This window comes from Barbus barbus (assembly GCF_936440315.1).
Source record: "Barbus barbus genome assembly, chromosome: 46".
Classification (NCBI taxonomy): domain Eukaryota; kingdom Metazoa; phylum Chordata; class Actinopteri; order Cypriniformes; family Cyprinidae; genus Barbus; species Barbus barbus.
The window spans coordinates 25,129,979-25,150,314 of NC_136724.1; the positions used below are offsets into that span (position 1 = coordinate 25,129,979).

A 20,336-nucleotide genomic window follows, 5' to 3' on the forward strand; every position below is an offset into this window, starting at 1 on the left:
CACATCTCCTGTTGAAGTGTTTTTCCCATCACCACTAGAGGGTGTGAGAGGGGAGACACAGGGAATGCTGGGATACTGAGCCTGTAAACATCTGTAAGGAGCTGCTTCTGAAGTGTCTGTGTGACATTTAATAACTGATGTAGAATAAGAGTGTAAGAAATAATGGCTGATTTGGAAAACCCTGACTCATAGTTCAGAGATATTGATGCTCAAATAGAAATGAAAGACATGGAAGTGATTACATGTGGCATGCATTATTATGTGTTGTGCGGTGATTATTAGCACTGCTAGGAAATGATGAGAGATCAGATAGATCACATAGAGGCATTCATCATTGATTCAGGATCTGAGCGCTGTGAACTTGTGACCGCCGTTATGAAACAAGCAGAGTGTGACTGTAAGAGACCCGACTGCAGCGGAAGCTCGATTAATACACACTCAATGAGTTATTTATGGAAAACTCTTACATTTATGCATTTAGCAGGAGCTTTTATCCAAAGTGACTTACAATGCAGTTCACTGGAAACTGAACCACAGTCTACTCTTTGAGCTGCAGGAATGCTAACCGTTACTGAAAACAGTTTCAAGATGTGGGTTTTATAAAAAAAATATATATATATTTATGTATTAAAGTGTGAAAACACATGGAGGGCCACATGTTTTCTTGGTAAATCAGGATCATTACTAAAAATATCTCAGTGTAAGTTGAAAAACATCTTGTAATTAAGGACCAATTTTTCTTTTCATTTGAATAAAATCAGTATATATACATGAATAATATACAGTAAATACTGTTTAATTTTATTTGAAGTTTGACAAGACCGGTTACACTTGCAGAATAACTCAATCAGGGCTGATCATGTGAGTTCTGTCACTGCAAACACTTAATAACTCTGCTTCTGGAAAACATGAACTTAACTTTAACTTTCACTGAACTTATAACGCCTCAGGGAACTCCGACATATTCAATATCATGTTTAAGGCTTCCCAAATGCTATCTGTAAATCTTTAATGTGTTCACTTGTAGTGTGTGAAATTGAAACTGGAATGAACCCAAATTATTCTCGTCGCTCTTGTTGCACGATTCGCCTCATATAAATCTCAAACCACAGTTTGTCTGTCTGTCTGAGACTGCATTATCCAGTCTTTGGATCTTAGTCTCTTTCTGTCCATCTCACCCACAGACCTACAGCAGCACATTTCGTTTTCTGTAACCGCTTTTGTCTGTCGCTGGTGGTTGATGGCAGACGCTCTTTGGCCTGAATGGAGAACGTTTTTCAGGATGAACTCTGACTCTGCAGTCCTGAGAGGAAACGCTTGAGCAAGACGCATCTAAAACGCTCATCCTGCACAAACCAGGAGCTTGAAGAAGGAAGGAGATCAGATCAGCCACAGGAACCGGGGACGTCACTCGCACGTCAGCGCAGGCCTCTGCTCCGCTTTCATGTGTGTGTTTGAAGAACAAGAAGAGTCTTCAGGATGTGCAAAATCTGTGGAGAGAAACCACGGCGCGGCCGTGTCCACGCTACACCAAAACAAACAAAACACAGCAAATTACCATGGCAACGCAAAATAACAAACAATATCATAATATTATTCTTCTCAGAAAACCAGTGTTCTTGTTTATTTATAGAAGTATATAAGTAGTGTTTAGGTTAAAAAATAATTGTCATACTAGACTTGATTTTTAATTCATGATTTAATGTTGAGTTTATTGTTGAATTGCATATTAAAATAGTTTTTATTTGATTTTTTACAGTATTAAATTGTAAAGGGGTGACAACAATTCATCATTCAGATGCATCAGCTACAGGACTTAAAGGGGTTGTGAACTGCCTTTGTTTTTTTATTTAGTACTGTTCTCTGACGTCCACTTATGTTAAGATTTTTACATTATAAAACATCATAATTTAGCAGTAACAGGCTATTTTCTGTTGTGTTTTGACCCCCCTCATCAGAACGCTCTGTTTGAAGAGGCGTGGAGGATGGTAGACTCGGAAGTAAACGCCCCCTGCTGTGATTGGCTAATAGTTGTGTGTGATTGACAGCCTACATTCCTCACAGATGGATGCTGCTGTGATTTAGGTTAGAAACACATAAATAACTCCATACATATCAAACGATCTGTAAGAAGAGACGAAGAAATAGTGATCACGTAATGAAAACAGTTACTCACACTTGTGTTGTGACATTACTGTCGGATCCAATATAGTCGCACAGCATCATCTTTTAGTTTCAATCTTTCTGAAAATCTCATGTCCAACTGTGCCTTGTTTGTAAAGGAATCCACAGTAAAATGAAGTGAACAAAAGACTGATGCTGCATCCCAATTCGCCTACTTATACTATGCCCTAAAAGTATGTACTCTTTTTGTGAAGAAAAAGTACATACTTTAGAGTATGCAGCAGAATAGTAGGCAAGCTTTGGGACATACTACTTCGTTATAGCTGCGTCTTAAACGGACGCTCTGGTGCATCCTGTAACTGTTTAAACTGCCCTGTCAATCATCTTGTCACAGTTAACATCATCCACATTTCATTTAATTTGATTACCTAATGTATTGGAGAGAAATGAAGAGGCACATCGCAGGTCTTTCATGCCGAGAACTTTCTTCATATGTTTGCATAATGAGGCATTTAAAAGTTAATGATCAAACGTATCATTATAAAAGTTCAGTGTTGCTGCAGATGAAATATAACGTGGATAACCTTAAATATTTTTTCATCAGGTTAGACATTGATTATTTACCACTCAAACCCCTTTCTCTGCCTGTCTGTTCGTTGTGCATATCTGCCATGTTTGTAGTTTTTAACATTTTTAATGCGTGTTTGTAGTTCTAATCAAATCCTCGTCCAACGCGCAATGTGTTGTGTGCAATATTAGCCGTTAGAGTGTGCATCGATCTGCACTTCAAATTCTAACCGGAAGTAGTAGACCATCCGGGAATCTTTGGCATACTTTTTAAACATACTATGATTTGGGACATAGTCATTTTATTTTCGAATACTATTTAGGACGGATAGTATGCGAATTGGGACGCAGCACGAGTTCAATGAAAATAAAGTTCATTCACACGTTCCTAATGTTGGGATCAGAAGGAAAACACTGTTTTTCCACAGCTTGGCACTGCACAGCGAGTATTCACAGCTTCTTTATCGCTTGGTTTCTGCGCCTCTCCAGTAAACACTACATACAGTGGGCGGGGCTAAACAGGCAGGGATGTAGAAGCAGTCGTTGATGATCTTCTACGGAGGCGGTGCTTATTGCATCATAGAGTAGAATATTCCACAAGCTGTCGTTTGGCAGGCTGCCTTCAATACAAGCTGTTTTTAGACTAACTGGAAAGGATGTTTTTATAGTACAGTGACCTCGTGTATGTCAAAAGTTCAAGGGAATTTTGGTTTCTCAGTTCACGACCCCTTTAATTATGAATAGTATGAATATGACTCGTTCTCAATGCAAGAGGAATGAAGAGATCCTCAAGGGTGAAGAATACGGACAGATCGTCCGCTTGCGTCTCTGCAGCGCAGGGAAGTTCAAGCGTCTGTTCAGTGGGTGTTTGCTCATGAAGGTAATGGAGTGGAAGTCTTTGTTGGCCCAACATCATGGTTCGAGTCTGTCAGATGAGATTGTCGTCAGCCACGGGCAGCCAGCCGCTCGGATTCACATTCATCCACTGAAGCAGAGACACTGCTGTGTGAGTTCATCATCATCTCTTCAAATACAGATCGTCTCCATCACACCAAATCAAGTGATATTTGACCACAAACACTCACTGTTTTCAACCGCTCTAAACATGCTTACTGGTTAGTTGGCCATTTATGGGACTGTATCATGTTAGTATTTTAAAATGCCAGTAATCGTCGGTTCTGGTCTTCGTTAAACTTTTTTTTTTTTTTTTTTGTCTTCGGTGCTTCACTGTTAGCTGAATTATCTTCCTTCTGAAAATCATCCTGCAAACATCCACGTGACGCTCGGAGCTCAATCGCATCACTGGCTCCATGTGAGCGTTAATGAGATCTGTTAATGAGTTAATGAAGCGTCGACCCACAGACCCGGAGGAGATTATTAGAAGCATCACGAGCCTCAGCAGCGTCTCTAGAAAAGCTTTGAGTTTGGAGATCTGTGACGATCTGATCATGTGACACACAACAATCACATTGATTTGAAAGTTACTCTGGATAAAAGCATCTGCTAAACAAATACATGTAAATATTCAGAAGCAGCCACAGATCAGGAGGGTTTTCCTTGTTTAGAGTCTAATAAACAAAAATGAATCTTTCCATCCAGAGTTTAGTTCTCTCTGAAGTGTGTGTGAAACCGGAAAATAAAGCCCAGTGGAGAGACAGAATACCAAACATCAGGAAGAGCGAGGTGTGTGTGTGTGTGTCAGACAGCACTTTAGTGGCTAATGAATGCTGTGTTTCAGCGCTGTGTTGCGTGACTCTGCTGTTTGGCAGCGATCCTAAAGCCTCAGGCCACGTTTGAGGAAGATCGTCTGAAGTGCCGTAAACGGACCCTCAGTGTCGCACTGTGATTGGCTGCTTGTCGTGATGTCACAGGATCTGCTGGTGTGTGAATCTGTCCAGCACACACACATCACACACACAATATATTTCACTGTATTCTTTAAGAAATTAGAATCAGTGTTTGTCCTTCATTATTCTGTGAGGTTATTCAGTCAGACTGTTTGTGTCTGAATTCACAGCCCAGTTTTGGATTTTGGAGGAAGTTTATTGGAGAAGTGGGCGTGTCAATCACACCTGCTGTTCTGATTGGCTGCAGGGCCGATGATGTCACAGACGGAGGTTTAATATAAGATATTTATAGTGCAGCTGTTGGAATATCCTGCTCTCAGGTCATTTGTAGTGATTTGATTGTGATTCGTTGTCATTAATGCTCTCATTAGTGTGATAAACTGTTAAATGCACATGAGTCTGTTACGGTGTGTCATTTGTTAATTTTATTTAATGTTTGTTAAATCTTCAAGATTTTTTTATTGTAGTTTGACCTTTGACGACTGGCTGGTTTTGTTAGCTTTAACTCTCTTCTGGAGACATAGTATAGTTATGTAACACACACACACACACACACACACACACAGACTCAGAGTATCAGGTTCAGGGTTGTTTGCGTTCAGCAGCTGTTCTGATGTATTATTTTCACTTTGCGTGCGGACAGCAAAATTTTCTCTTCTAATGATGCAAGTGTTTGTTTGCATCATATGCCCGACACACACACACACACACTGGTATTCCTATGGGGAATATATATAATGGGGACATTCCATAGATGTAATGTTTTTTTCTACTGTACAAACTGTATTTTCTATCCCCTTACCCTAACCCTACATAAAACTACAGGCATTTTTAGATTTTCAAAACACATTCTGTGTAATTTATAAGCTCGTTTCCTCATAGGGACCAAATAATGTCCCAGCAAGGTCAAAATTTACTGCTATTACTATCCTTGTGGGGACATGTGGTCCACGTAACATGGTGAATATCAGGTACACACACACACACACTCACATTTGTTTAATATAATGGGGGTCTTTCCATTGATTATTACTTTTTTTTTGCTGATTATTTTCTATTGCTTAAACACAGTTGTTCTTCATGTGTTGTTGGAGCGTCATTGATGTTGATTTGTTCTTGTTTCTCTGCTGTGATGGAGGAGTTGGCTGTTTCTCAGATGACAGAGGAATATATAGAGGAGATTTGAGTTGATTAGACGAGTGTTTGTGTGAGCAGTATTACTGTCACACGCTCCATATATTACAGTGTGTTTGCATGAGCTCTTCAGTTCCAGCAGCCCATAATAACATCAGCGCCAGGCCCGAGGCTCGTGTGAGTCCCATCAGCCCCATTAGGACATGAACGCAGCCGTTTGAAGATTAATTCACATCGCCAGAGCTTCGCACGCGACAGAGAGAGAGAGAGAAAGAGCTGCTCCAGTGTCAGCTGATCCGGCTACAGCCCAATATTCCTGATCTGTTCAGCTGCTGCTGGTGGTGTTTCACTGTCCTACACTCACAAACACCATCACACACCTCTGAAGCACTTCATACTGACAAGACACGAACCCTAAACCTGCTGCATTTCTGGAAAACAAATGAAAATGATTACTCGAATCATGGGAAATAATTTCTCCCTTTTCTATTCCTTTCACATCCCACACACACGCACAGATCTGTTTGGGAAATGACTCACGCTGCTGCACATTGTTTTAGTCACGGCATGAAAAGTGTTTGAAAAGTGTCTGTAACATCCTCCATCCAGCAGCTGTTCGGCTCTTCTGTGTGTGTGTTTATCTTCACCTGCTCATGTCATCAGGGGTTTCATTTCTTATGTTTGAGACCTGGAGCTAGACTCATAGCCATATACTTATATACTGTACTTATAGCCATCATACTTCATTATACACCATTCTCTAGTTAGCACCAGTTAACAGGAGTGAGCCATCTCACAAACACAGAGAGAAATAAGTTTAAAGTCTCTCTGTTGTCATGTTCAGTATTTAAGTGATTCAGTCAAGATGTTTGATGCCAAATGGACTGAAAAAATATGTTTGACGTGTTCAGATGAGTGTTGTTGAGTCGATTCAAATGTCGTGAATGAATGTTGGCTCTGTTGAACTGTGTTTGGATTCAATTAAAGATCGACTTCAGCTCTCACACGCAAACATGTCTGTCTGTCTGTCATCTGTCTGTCTGACTGTATTTTGCCTGTCTGTGTGTTGTTTGTGTCATACAGACAGGCAAACAAGTCACTCAGATTTGTAGTAACAGGTGTTTCATTTTAATACATTTCAGGTTATTTTTTTGAGCAAATGCTGTGCAAAATAAATGGATTTAAATGTGTGCAGATTCTGCATTTTCTCACAGTATAGCGTCATTGCAATTAAAATATTGGATGAGAACTAAAATTAAAATGAATTGATCTGAATAATGCCACTATTGTCCTCAGTAGAGCGGTTTTACAGCATTTTAGAACTGATGAATCATTCATGGTTGTTTCCTGTTAATTTCTGTATTATCTAAAGTGGAGTAGAAATGCATGTGATGTTTACTGAATGTGGTTGGAGTCCAGTGAGGGACTGTACAGTGATCTGCGGTGAGCGAGCATTAGTGTTGCGCTGTCTCTTTAAGAGCTCTAGGGTGTAGCAGCGCTGGTGGGGGGGATTGCGTGACTGCAGCAGACGAAGAGCTGACCTCAGAGAAACGCTTATGAAAACGATCTGCTCAACGGCACACAAGACCAGCACTGCAGAAATGAGCAGAGGACTTCCTTTCTAACACACACACACACACACTCACTTTCTCTCTCTCTCTCTCTCTCTCTCTCTCTCTCTCAGAGACAAAGAGAGAGTTCCTGAGCAGGAATCAGACAAACGTGTGTGTGCATTTTTGTGACAAATGAGGACATAAATGTGTATAATGACACAGGTATTACAAGGTGAAGGTGATTTATGAGGACATTGACCCATGTCCCCATATTTCAAAACGTTTATAAATCATACAGAGTGAGTTTTTTGGGGAAAGTAAAAATGCACAAAGTCTCCTGTGAGGGCTAAGTTTAGGTGTAGGGTTGGTGTAGGGCAATAGCACACACAGTTTGTTCAGTATAAAAACCATTACGCCTATGGAGAGTCCCCATAAACCACAAAAACCAATGTGTGTGTGTGTGTGTGTGTGTGTGTGTCAGAGAGAGGGAGAGAGAGGCATCATCAGATAAGACTGAATGGAGTAGATCAGATCAAAGATGTTTTATACAGTAATTAGTTTGTCCAAGCCTGTCTTTAGAATTGAATCATTCCTTCAGACAGTTTGCTCAGAAGCACAGATTGATTCAGGAACACTATGATTAATTCTGCTGTGTTTGTTTGGATCTGTTTTCATTGGCAGGGCCAAAATAGCCAAAGTAACGGTCAATATTGTGTGAAGTGTTTCTCAATATTAACCTTTTAATATAAATGTCAGTCATGTGATCACAGCCGTTATGATATTCAGACCAACTGCACATTTTAATTACAAATAAAAATCTAAATTACTAGATAAAAATACTTTAATTAAAAATAATGAATTAATTTACATATTTTTTAGTTTATTTCAGAAGTATTTTTTATGAGGTGTTTTATCTGGATGTAGATGTATTACAGGGTTTGTGGTTGATTTACATGAGACTGAATGCAAACGCTCACCCAAATACTTCTGTTACATCAAGAGTTAGTAAAAGACTAACATGAACATATTAGATTCACAATCTGCTGTGGACCGAAATAGATCTTTGAGAAATGGATTTTGTTTGAACGTCTTTAAATATTTGAGAGATTGATTTGTGAGCCGAATCTCACAGACGCAGAAGCAGGTTATGAAGTAATGGTGTGTTGTCCGTCGCAGGGTTGCGTGCCACGCTTTGTTTTGCATGGAGGCCACATGTTCCAGCTCATACCTCAGCCGCAGTTTATAAATTCAGTGTATTTAGGAGTTTCTTCTGCAGCTGGAAAGAGCACAACGACATCAATCTGAGGAGTTTAGTGAAACAAAAACAGTTTCAGTCAAAGTTTGGGAGTTTTAGTTAAATCGATAATGAATAACACGCATCAATTGTGGCAAAGATGACGGTTACAGGAAAAAAACAGGCTGTTCTTACACTGCTGTTTTCACAGCTGCTTCTCATCGCAATCTGCAAAAGTATGTTTCACGACTGACTGAAGAGAAACCAGAATCAGCTTTTATTGCCAAGTCTGTTCACACACACGAGGAATTTGTCTTGGTGACAGAAGCTTCTAGTACACAGAAATACAATATTACAAAATTAGGGTAATATATGTCAATGCAAATTAAATGGAATATGCATAGAAAAATAACAAAGCACAGACAAAAAGAACAAGTAGTACAGATATTATCTAAATGCACTGACAGTGTATAGGAAGTTTATTAAAAACTATGGAATTTACATATATTTACATTTCACTGCTGGTTATACTCTGTATAATTGTGTATGTGATGAATAAAAAATCTTGAATATATGTAAACATGTTGTCCGGTGGAACTATTGCAGAAGATGATGAACACTGATGCCAAACATGAACCCTAAACGCATCTCATCCTCAGCCCACACTGTAAAAAATAATCGTGATTTTAACGGTAAAAAACTGTGAAAATGCTACGGTAAAAACCTGTTACATGGTTAACGGAAAGTTCCTGTAAAATTTACAGGGAAAAAAACGTAAACTGACGTTCCCATAATTCCCTGCGTTCCATTTCAAATTCTGTTTGAATTTGACGTTTTTTCTTTGAAATAACTGTTTCTTCTTAGTTTTTTCTTATCAGTTATGTTTATTAGGGTTGTATGTTACTATGTTACTATGTATGTTATCTAATGTTGTTAAATGAATGTTTATAGCATATTTCAGTTTAATGAGTCTCACCATGATGGTGTTTAAAGCTTGTGTGAATCACACTGTGCACCTTCTGTATATGCTATTGTTTAAAAGTTGCTTGAGATGGGCTTTGGCTCATCATGTGACTTTCTCATCACCTCCTGCATTTGGTGGTTATCAGTGTATTTCAAAGGAACAAAGCAGATTTCAGTACTTTAATAGGTTGGTATATTAAGATCATATCAGTTAAAGAAATTACGGTATTTAACTGTAAATTGAAGTTAAAACCGTAAAACCTAAAACATTGCTACCGTATTTTTTACGGTAGAATTCTGGCAACCACAGCTGCCAGTTTTTTACCGTAAATTTTACAAAAAATTTTTTACAGTGCAGAGTCCAGTGTGAAAGAGAGTCAGTGTCTGTTCGTTGCTCTGAGGTTTCACAGGCTCTCTGAGCTCCGCTTCTGTCTTCAGTGTAAACATCTAATCCTCCAGCTGTGCTGCAGAGGTGAAGGGGGTTTGCGGCTTCTCTTGGACACGTTTGCATGTCGATGGGCAGCAACAGCTCTGCTGGATCCGCCCTTCTGCACGCTACGCCTGGGAACCGGTCCAGGACTGGGATTTACCCCGCTGCTCCTCTTCAGACCGGCTGTCAGACGCTCGCCGTTAATGCATTCATCTCACTTCATTTGATATTAGTCCTTCTTTAGATGAGAAACACTTTCAAATGGAGCTTGAGTGTGTTGCGTTCTGTCTGAAGTGAGACCAGACGACAGATCCGCTGTTGTTTATGTGAGAATATTCATTTGACTTTGAAATGATGCAGCGATTAATGTTGTTTTGAATGCATCGTCACACTTTTTTGTAAATCCCAGTCCATTTTCTGCCTTCTCTCTAGTAGAAAGACAAAACACAGATACTCACGTCAGGATCACAATCCATCTGTGAATAGAAAACTTCAGAACATCCCGGAGATATTTGAGAGAAATTCTTGGCAGGAGTCATAAATCAAAGCGCTGGGAAAACGGCAGAAAAGCTGTTGTGTCGTTGATGTGCAGCTGGCCAGAGGGACACGGGGTCGAGTGTTGCGTGCCAAGCCACATTACAACACCCACAGATTCACCTGCAACACACCGCTGGCCACAAATCATGCTGTTTGGATTTTAATAAGCAAATACTCCAGAATCTGGGATTAGATCAGGGTTGCAGTGATTGATATGTTTGTGGCATGTCACATGCTTGAAAACAATTATTTTAAGCCTATTTGATGAAGCGTGTATCTTTTCATTTCTAAAACAACCATGTATGAAGAAAAATCCTGTGAATTTATTCTGGATTCATCGGGTTCGAATTATCAAAGAGTTGTTCATGGAATCAGTCCTGACTTTGACTCCATTGAGTCTTTGGGATGAGTTGTTCGAGTCTCCCATTGTCAAACAAGAGATGTATTGTGATGTTGCATAAGGTTTCCGAAACAATGCAACAATGGATTCACACTGCAATCAAAGCTGAAGTCGGTTCAGCAAAATATTAGTGTTTTACTTTTTTGTTTGTTCAAGCAGGCAGCACTTGGAGATCAGACTCTCCTGAATTACATTCAAACAGAACAAAAGCCCCTGTTGAAAATACCAGCATATGCTGGTTCGGTATGTTTTGAACCAGCTCAAACCAGCAGCCATGCTTCAAAACATACCGAAGCAGCATATTCTGGGTTTTTCAACAGGGGCATCTGAGGAAGCAACAGAGACTCACTAATGAGAAATAAACACGATGCAAACTTCTGCTTTCCTGCTGGACGCTCGTGTGAATCGAAACACATTTAAGCGTGATGTTCTCGCAGGCCCCGATCCAGACCTGAAGAACCGCTCGGACCGCTAGCAGCACACTGCATGCCGTTTATTTACTCAGGAAACCATAACAAATTCATGGTGTGGCAGTGATAATGGTCTGTGGTGTTTGTGGATAACTAGAGCACACACCAGCTTCACGCCTGTAATGAGCGCTGTGAGATGAGTCCTGTGTTTCAACTCAAAAACACAAGTCTTAAATTATTCTGCTAAAACTTCTACTTACTTTTCATTACTTTTTCATGAAGCTTTTATGTTTTGATGCCCCAAAGAAATGAAGAGAAACTGTCATGTAAACAGAAGTTTGTAATTGTCAGATTCTGATATGATCATGTAGCAAATACAGGACTGTCACATGAGAGAATGTGTCTGTTCTGGGTCTGTGTGAAAGCGATCGCAGCGAGGAGCGTCTGAAGCGGTCTCTTGTGTTGTGTGGTCAGGAGATGGACAGTGTTTTCTCCACGAGTTTGTGCAGTGCTGCTTTACTTTAGACAAACAAGGTCTGGTTTTCAGGTTTGTCCAACAAATGTTGGAATTAAAACTTCTAGGAAATCACTAGATAAACATGTCTGATATGTCTCTGATCGATGCCTGCGTGTTTTTATTGTGTAGAGTGTAAATGAGAGGACAGGAGATGCAGTGAGGTTGGGTTTGATGACATTAACCATTAAATGAATGTGCTGTGAACAGATGAATGGGGCTGTCGATGCAGTAATTAATCTAGCGCGGGTGGTTGGAATATCCGCTAATTTGCTGGGATCAAGTGATGTCCCTGATCCGTATCAGTATGGCTAATTCATGATGGCTGTTTTTGGTGTTGGGTGACTTTGACCCGCTGGACAGCATCCAAACATATCCATTTCTCCGTTGGCACAATCTCACACATACACCTACGTTGTAGGTATTTCAAACCAAATCTGAAAATGTTTTATTATTTTCCCAAACGTTAATGGCGGTTAGACAGCTGTTCGGTGTCTTGAGCGCATTGTGTTATAGTGAGCCTTGATGATCTGCGAGGACAGATGAGAATAATGTGAGACTGTCTCTTTAACTCCTAAACTCAAGCTGGAAAGTCAAGCTGCTGCCGTATAGATTAGAGACAAAAATAACTGTACAAAATTGAAAGGATTTTTAGGCTGGTTTGGCTATTGCTACCGGAATGGTGAATCCATTAAAACTCATTCAGTCATCAATCTCATGTTTCCAGTTTATTTCTCAACATGTAGGAGTAGACATTTCTCTGATACCAAGTGCTGGTAATTGTTGGTTTCTGATAACCCATAAACAAATAGAAACAATATAACATTAACACAAATCATACATAAATCAGTTTGAACAAATCAAGTAAATCAAAAGAAACTTACATTGTCATCAACACAACAATTCCACACAGGCCATGTGAGTAGAGAGACAGCTTCTCACACAAACAGAGGCTTGATTAGTAAAAGACCACAGGTGATCTTATCAGGACTCAGTCAACCAATCAGATCACAGTATAATTTTCTACAGCCGCCCCCAAATGTGTTAACATTTGCATACAAGAAAATTCATACTACTGTACTTTCACCATCAATCAATTCAGGAAGAACAATTAAACGGCTGACTGGACGAATTAAATGCTTCCCATCACTCAGAATTTCAGCAACTCTTATTCTCCCATCAGAACTTGATAAAGTCTTACTAACGGTCCCGACCAGCCAGCGTCCACGAGGAAGCTGGGGGTCCACAATCATAACCTTCGTCAAAGGCACAATAGGATTGCCATCAAATTTCCACTTTTGACGAATCTGAAGATTCGGAAGATAATCCTTAATGAAACTGGCCCAGAATCGATCTGCAAGAACTTGACTGTGTCTCCACTTTCTACGGGTAAGTAGCTCTGAATCTGCATACATCACTTGCGGGAGAGATGCATCTCGCCGCCCCATCAATAAAATATTTGGGGTAATGGGATCAAGATCTGAAATATTCGAAGATACGTAGCCAAGAGGTTTTGAGTTTAACAACTCCTCAATTTCAACAAGCACAGTATACAGAACTTCCTCAGAAACAACTTGTGTTCCCAGAACCACTTGTAACGCGGTCTTAACAGATCGTATCTCTCTTTCCCAAGTACCTCCAAAATGGGGAGAGTATGGTGGATTAAAGGAGAATTTAATTTGTTGGAGGGCAAGCATCTCCTGAAAAAAGGGACTAAGCTGAGAAAATGCTGTCCGAAGTTCTCTTTCTCCTCCCTTAAAGTTAGTCCCTTGATCAGACAATATTTCATAGGGCCGACCTCTGCGAGCTACAAATCTTCGCAAAGCCAAAAGGAAACTATCTGTGTCCATACCCGAAAGTAGCTCCAAATGAATACACCGGGTTGTCTGGCATTTAAATATAATGCCCCACCTTTTCTCATGACGGCGACCTATTTTGATGCTTAAAGGCCCGAAACAATCCATACCCGTTGACCAAAAGGGAGGCTTATACAATCGTAGTCTGGACACCGGTAGATCAGCCATTCTAGGGACTGAGGGCATACCTTTCCATTTCCTACACTCAAGACATGACCTCTGAATTTTCTTTATTAACTGTCGCCCTCTCAAAACCCAGTATTTCCGACGAAGATGGGCGAACACTCTTTGTGGTCCTGAATGACACAAAATTGAATCAAAGTCAGCAACTAAAAGTTTGGTAATATGATTCTTTGGGTCTAAAACAATGGGATGTATAGCTTCAGAATCCAAATCTTCACTTTGACGGAGTCGTCCACCCACTCTTATCAGCTCTGTCACTGGATCATACTCGGGTGCCAAGTGAACTAAACGGCTTTGTCGAGGAACTTCATGACCATCCTTAAGCAGTTTATATTCCTCAGGGAAATCCTCCATCTGGGCTTGACGCAGGAGATGCAATTCTGCTTGCGTTTGGAAAGGTTTAGTGTCGTCGCCAGAAACCAAAGAGAGAGTTTCAACTGTCGCTGCAATCAACTCTGACCAGGTATTAAATTGAAGCTTATCAGAAGCTGGAGAGTTTACTGGTACCCGATTAAGTCCACAGAACAAGGATTTTCTAAGTTCTGTACCAACCTCATCCAGACTTGAAGCTGGCAATTTTGGCCATTGCTGAGAGTTCAAGTGTAAAAAGGTAGGTCCTTGAAACCAAGAACTTGTAGCAGACAATTCAGAAAGCTTCTTGCCTCGAGTGATGTCATCTGCTGGATTGTTTGCAGTGTCAACATATCTCCATTGATCCGGTCTAGTATATTCAAGAATCTCTGTAATGCGATTGGCCACAAAGATCTTGTACCGGCAGGATTCAGACTGGATCCAAGTCAACACAGTTGTAGAATCGGACCATAATGTCACTGCTTTGATATCCAAAGTGAGTTCCTGTTGCAACAAGTTTGCTAGCTGAGCTCCGGTCAGAGCAGCACACAGTTCTAAACGAGGAATAGAAATGGTCTTCTTTGGTGCTACCCTTGAACGAGCCATGACAAGAGAAACAGAAATCTGACCATCTCCACTAATCAGTCGCATGTAGGCAACTGAGCCATACGCCTTCTCAGATGCGTCGCAGAATATATGAAGCTCTCTTCTAATTGGATCTTCCCAGTTCTTTCTTGGACCATACCACCGTGGTACTTGGATTCTAACCAGATCAGGTAACTCACTTTCCCATGCAAACCAGGCTGCCCTTATTCCTTCTGGAATATCTGGATCATCCCATTCTCTGGTAGGCTTCATCCATAACTGTTGCAAAAGAATTTTAGCTCGTGTCGTGAATGGAATGATGAAACCCAGTGGATCATACTGACGAGCAAGCATTCGATACAAAACACGTAACGTTAGAACATCATACTCCACTGGACGATGCTTATAACTCAAAGTATCCTGCAAGCAGTACCAACTCAATCCAAGTGTACTCTCGCATGGATCGGTGCAGTCACGGCTCAACCATAGATCAGTGTCTACTGAACGTGCATCAGTTGGTAAATGGCTCACCACTGGGATTTGATTACTGGCCCATTGCCGAATTTCAAACCCACCTTCAGCTAACAAAGAACGCAAATCCATGAGCATCTTTTTTGCTTCTTGACTCGTTGGGAAACTTTGCAAACAATTATCCACATAAAAGGAATGCAGAACAGAAGATTGGATATCTTGAAATTCGACCGGAAGGTTTTGCACACATTTCTGAAGGGCATACGTAGCGCAACAAGGGCTACAAGTAGCACCAAATGGCAAAACCTGCCATTCATAAACATCTGCGGAGTCATTTCTTCTCATATTTCGCCATAAGAAACGTAACAGTGATGAATCAGAAGGCAAGAGGTGGATTTGATGGAACATAGACCTGATGTCTCCGCTGATAGCAACCGGATGTTCTCTAAACCGTAGTAGGACTCCAATCAAGGAAGGACCCAACACTGGTCCAGGTAACAAATATGCATTCAGACTCTCACCTTGATACTGATAGGAACAATTAAATACCAAACGGTGCTTGCCATTATGTTCCACAAGATGGTGAGGAATATACCAAGCTTCATCACTGAATTCAATCTCATTAGGCTCCAGCTTTTTCACACATCCAGCTTCAACGAGTTTCTGAATCTCTTGCTCATAAATAACCGCACGATCTGGATCCTTAGCCAGCTGTCTTTCCAGTCGACGCAAAGCTGGCATTACTGCCTCGGGTGGTACTTTAAGTACTGGTGCATTCTTAGCTCGCAGTAAAGGAGTCGCATATCTTCTAATTCCATTAATTTCTTCACACTTTGTTTCCCGTTCCAAGAACTCGAGAGCTTCCTTATCTTCCTTAGAACGCAGGGCATGCTTTGGAGTTTGAGAGAAAGGAAGTACATCAACTTTCCATAATTTCTCCACATCCTGGTGCAACTGATCCATGGATAGTGAAGCTTGGAAGAAACACTGCGTGATTGAATTAGTCTTCTCACCCAAAGAAGTCGGTCCCTGCAATGTCCACCCCAGGCGAGTATGTAAAGCAGCTGGACTTCCAGGAGGACCGAAACGTATTCGCTCTTTGGAACAAAGAAGATGAGGATAATCAGCTCCCACTAATAACAAAGGTTTCACCTTCTGAAACTCTTCCAGAGGGATGCCTCTTAGATGTTGATAGCGTCGCTGGAGCATCTGCACTGGGTAAGTCTGTTCAGGTAGATCAAGCATTTGAGCAGTAAAGGCTCCTCGTATTTGGTATTGACTCTGCTTATGATCAGCTGACGAAATTGAAAAGGAAACATTTGCACCTTCAATTTTCTCTGAGCCTTGCCGGATGGTTCGAATAACCAATGACTCTGCCTCCCCATGAAGACCTAAAAATTCTGCCGCAGAAGACATAAGCATGGTTCTTTCTGAACCGTCATCTAATATGGCATACGTCTCCAGAGTCTTTCCTTGATGGCTTAGAACTACCTTCACAATTTTCAAAAGAACAGAGTTAAGACCACTTGGTCTGCTCAAATAATATATCCCAGAATCAGGTTTGTGTACATTCACATCATGCAATATTCCTAGATGACGATTCTGACATTTTGGACATTTTCTTTGCAGGTCACAACTAATCGCTCTATGGGCCCAACCACATCTCCAACAACGATTGTTATCAGCAATCCACTTCCGTTTTGCTGCTGTATCAAAATTCTGGAATTCAGAACATTGACTAAGATGATGATCAGTATGACAACAGTAGGCACAAGATGGTTTACGGCCCTCATTCCTTTCCTGTGATCTAATAATTTCAGTCTTCCTTTTCTGAGTGGGTACATTTACTTCTGGACTTACCCTATGAAGGAAAGCAGCTGACTGAAATTGGGACTTGGTAGGCCTCCCTTCTCTTATCTGGGACTTCACACCCTTTGATTGTTCAAATACTTGGACAGCTAGATTCTGACATTCTGATTCCTCTTCCAACCAAACAGAGAAACTAACCAAGTCATAGGGCTCATCTGGTCGAGTGGTTTTAGCATATCTTGCAAAACTAGCGATCTGCTGAGCTGGAAGCTTACTAAGCAATTGATGGACATGTGATGCGCAGAATAACTCTTTTGCTCCTTCATGATCCCAGGACTGAAGCATGCCAACAAGCGCTTGAACTCGTACAGCAAATTGACTAAACCCATCGGGATCTCCTGATCGTACAGCTGACAAGTTCTTAATAGCAGCAATCTCCCGAAGCACCAACTGATGGGGTTGGCCATACCTTTTCTGGAGAGCCTTCAAAGCAGTAGTGTAAGGCTGAGAATGATAGGCATAAGCCAAGGCTAAATGTCGGGCTGCATCAAACTTCAAATGATCCAGAAGAATGTGATACTTATATTGCTCAGTTTCCTCTAAGGGCATCAAATTCTTCAAAGCCATGTTCAACATGGCAAACTCATAGGGGTCATCACTCTTCAAATACGGAAATGAAAGTCTTTCGATAAGGGCTGACCTTGAGGGCTGAGGCACCGTCACTGCTGTTGGAATTGACGTACACTGATCAAGTACCATCTGTTGTACTCCAGTTGGAGGAAGTGCAGATGTTTGATTCATATCTCGTTGCTGCTCTTGAGGTACTGAAGCAATGATATCTCTGGAGGTAAAAGGATTCGAGATAGGCATAGTGGAAGGATTAGCTTGCTGCTCCCTTACTGTTCCAGTTTGATGTTGCAAGGAAATTTGATGAGGATTACCAAAATATGCATAGGGATGTCCAACTAATAGATCTCTTGGATGCAATGTTGCAGCTCTAAATGGATCACAATTCAGTGAAGTATATTGGCCAAGAGATGGATACGATACTGGATAAGGAAAATCAGGCAGGTTTGGATGCCTTAGTCCTCCACTTGGATAGAGGGGGGGCGGCAGCCAACTTGGAGGCATCCATGGATTCCCAGGCATAAGGAACACATTTCCCTGCATTTGATCAGCTGGAAAAAGGCTTTGATCCCTTCCTACTTGTTGATCACTGGAATCAAACCCTGAATTAATTTGATGACTGACTGAAGATAGCCATGGTAGACCATTACGTTGCTGAGTCAAACCTGCACCCATTACATCAGGATCCACAGCAGATTGGAACCTAAGGTTTTCTGAGGGACGAAAGGAAGGTCTAATAGGGGTACATGGATTAGAAAGCTGTGGTGGCATCTCTGTAGCAAAAGGTGCGGATAAAATAGGCATTGGAGAGACAAGCGGCACATCCTGAGACGGAGGCATGGTAATTGGTTCACTAAACTTTGGTGGCATAGAAGACATATTTCCCTGCTCAATTCCATGTTGACGTATACGTTCACTCAACTCATCCACCATAGGATTTCCGAGGTTTACCTCATGTTGTTGGTTCAGTTGGGTTGGAACTTTCGACTCTTCATTCGAACTGCATTCAGAGCTAGTAGAAGATGAAGATCTTTTCCTTTGCATATCCTTCATCATTTGTCCCATATCCAACAACATTCCCTTCATCTGCTTAATCTCCTCAGATAAAGACTTCACCTCATTTTGAGTTGCAGTAATGGAAACTCCTTGAGATGTAACCTGCTGACTCAAATCCTCTGGCTCTTGTGCCAGTTGCCCTCTTGAAAGATTTGACTGAGCCATCACATAATCTTGCTGCCATCTTGGAGGCTTTACAATCCTTGACGAACGCTTAGGTCTTACACAGTCATCCTCAGTATCCATTCTAGCAGCCTTCCGGCTCGAAGGACCATGTACAAAATTGAAAGGATTTTTAGGCTGGTTTGGCTATTGCTACCGGAATGGTGAATCCATTAAAACTCATTCAGTCATCAATCTCATGTTTCCAGTTTATTTCTCAACATGTAGGAGTAGACATTTCTCTGATACCAAGTGCTGGTAATTGTTGGTTTCTGATAACCCATAAACAAATAGAAACAATATAACATTAACACAAATCATACATAAATCAGTTTGAACAAATCAAGTAAATCAAAAGAAACTTACATTGTCATCAACACAACAATTCCACACAGGCCATGTGAGTAGAGAGACAGCTTCTCACACAAACAGAGGCTTGATTAGTAAAAGACCACAGGTGATCTTATCAGGACTCAGTCAACCAATCAGATCACAGTATAATTTTCTACAATAACCCTTTCCCAAAACTAGTTCCACATTCCAGAGAGTTTACATGTGGCATCAATAATGACTTTATGAAGCCAGATATGAAGAAAACCAAAGGAGATTTTAGTAAATTTTTAGCAGAGAGAGAGAAAGAAAACATGACAATAAACATCAACACAAGTGTTCCAAACATTTAGTGCATTTGTAAATGCAGTAGCGGTTCTAACACACAAACACATCTGGGTTAATATGATTTGTGTTTCAACACTGAATAGATGAGTTGTTTTTCTGGCAGTGTCTCTCTCAAATCAAATGTCAGCAGATTAATGAATGACAGAAGCTCTGCACACTTTTGATTTGTGTAGGCCTAAATGTAAGCAGAAATATGCAAACATGTTAATTCCTTTTATTTAATCTTTTACTTAATTAAACATTTGTTTTCTACTAGAAATGTGAGAATTATTCATGTGACTCTCAGAATTGACATTCTAGACAGAGACCGTTTAAGTTCCCCAAGCAGAGGACGAGAATAGTGCGAATTAATAACAGCAAATGTGAACAACACGCCGATGTCACGTTCCCAGCAGAACATAGAGACGAGCTGCGGACGCACAATAGCACATATAATGAACTGTTAGGCTCCATAACATCAGGGTTTAACCTTCTGCAGCAAGCATTCATGGCCTGCCAGCAGTCATCAATATTTAACAGCTGTTGTTCTTCTGAAAGTCTTTATAGGCTAATGTGGCTTCCTCAGTTTGCACGCAAGGGCCTGGACTCACGCCAGCCGTCTGTCAGAGACACTGCAGATTGACAGAGGACTGGATCGCGTGACAACAGCAGCTTGCTCAGCCAGCGCCCCCGCTCTCTCTCTCTCTCTCTCTCTGTGTGTGTGTGTGTGTGTGTTTCCTGTGCTGGTTGGTCGGATGGTGTAGTGGGCGGGGCTCAGTCAGTGGGCGGAGCTCTGTGTGTGTCAGACTGCATTCACTCGCAGCAGAAGCTGTTCACTTGAGCTCAACCACCAAACCATTCAGCAC

General features: G+C 41.0%; 1 protein-coding gene across 1 annotated transcript in view; it reads left to right on the top strand.

Moving 5' to 3' along the window:
* ahrra (aryl-hydrocarbon receptor repressor a) overlaps window positions 1-20,336 on the top strand; it is a 35,928-nt gene that overhangs the window by 2,208 nt on the left and 13,384 nt on the right. The window lies entirely within an intron of this gene.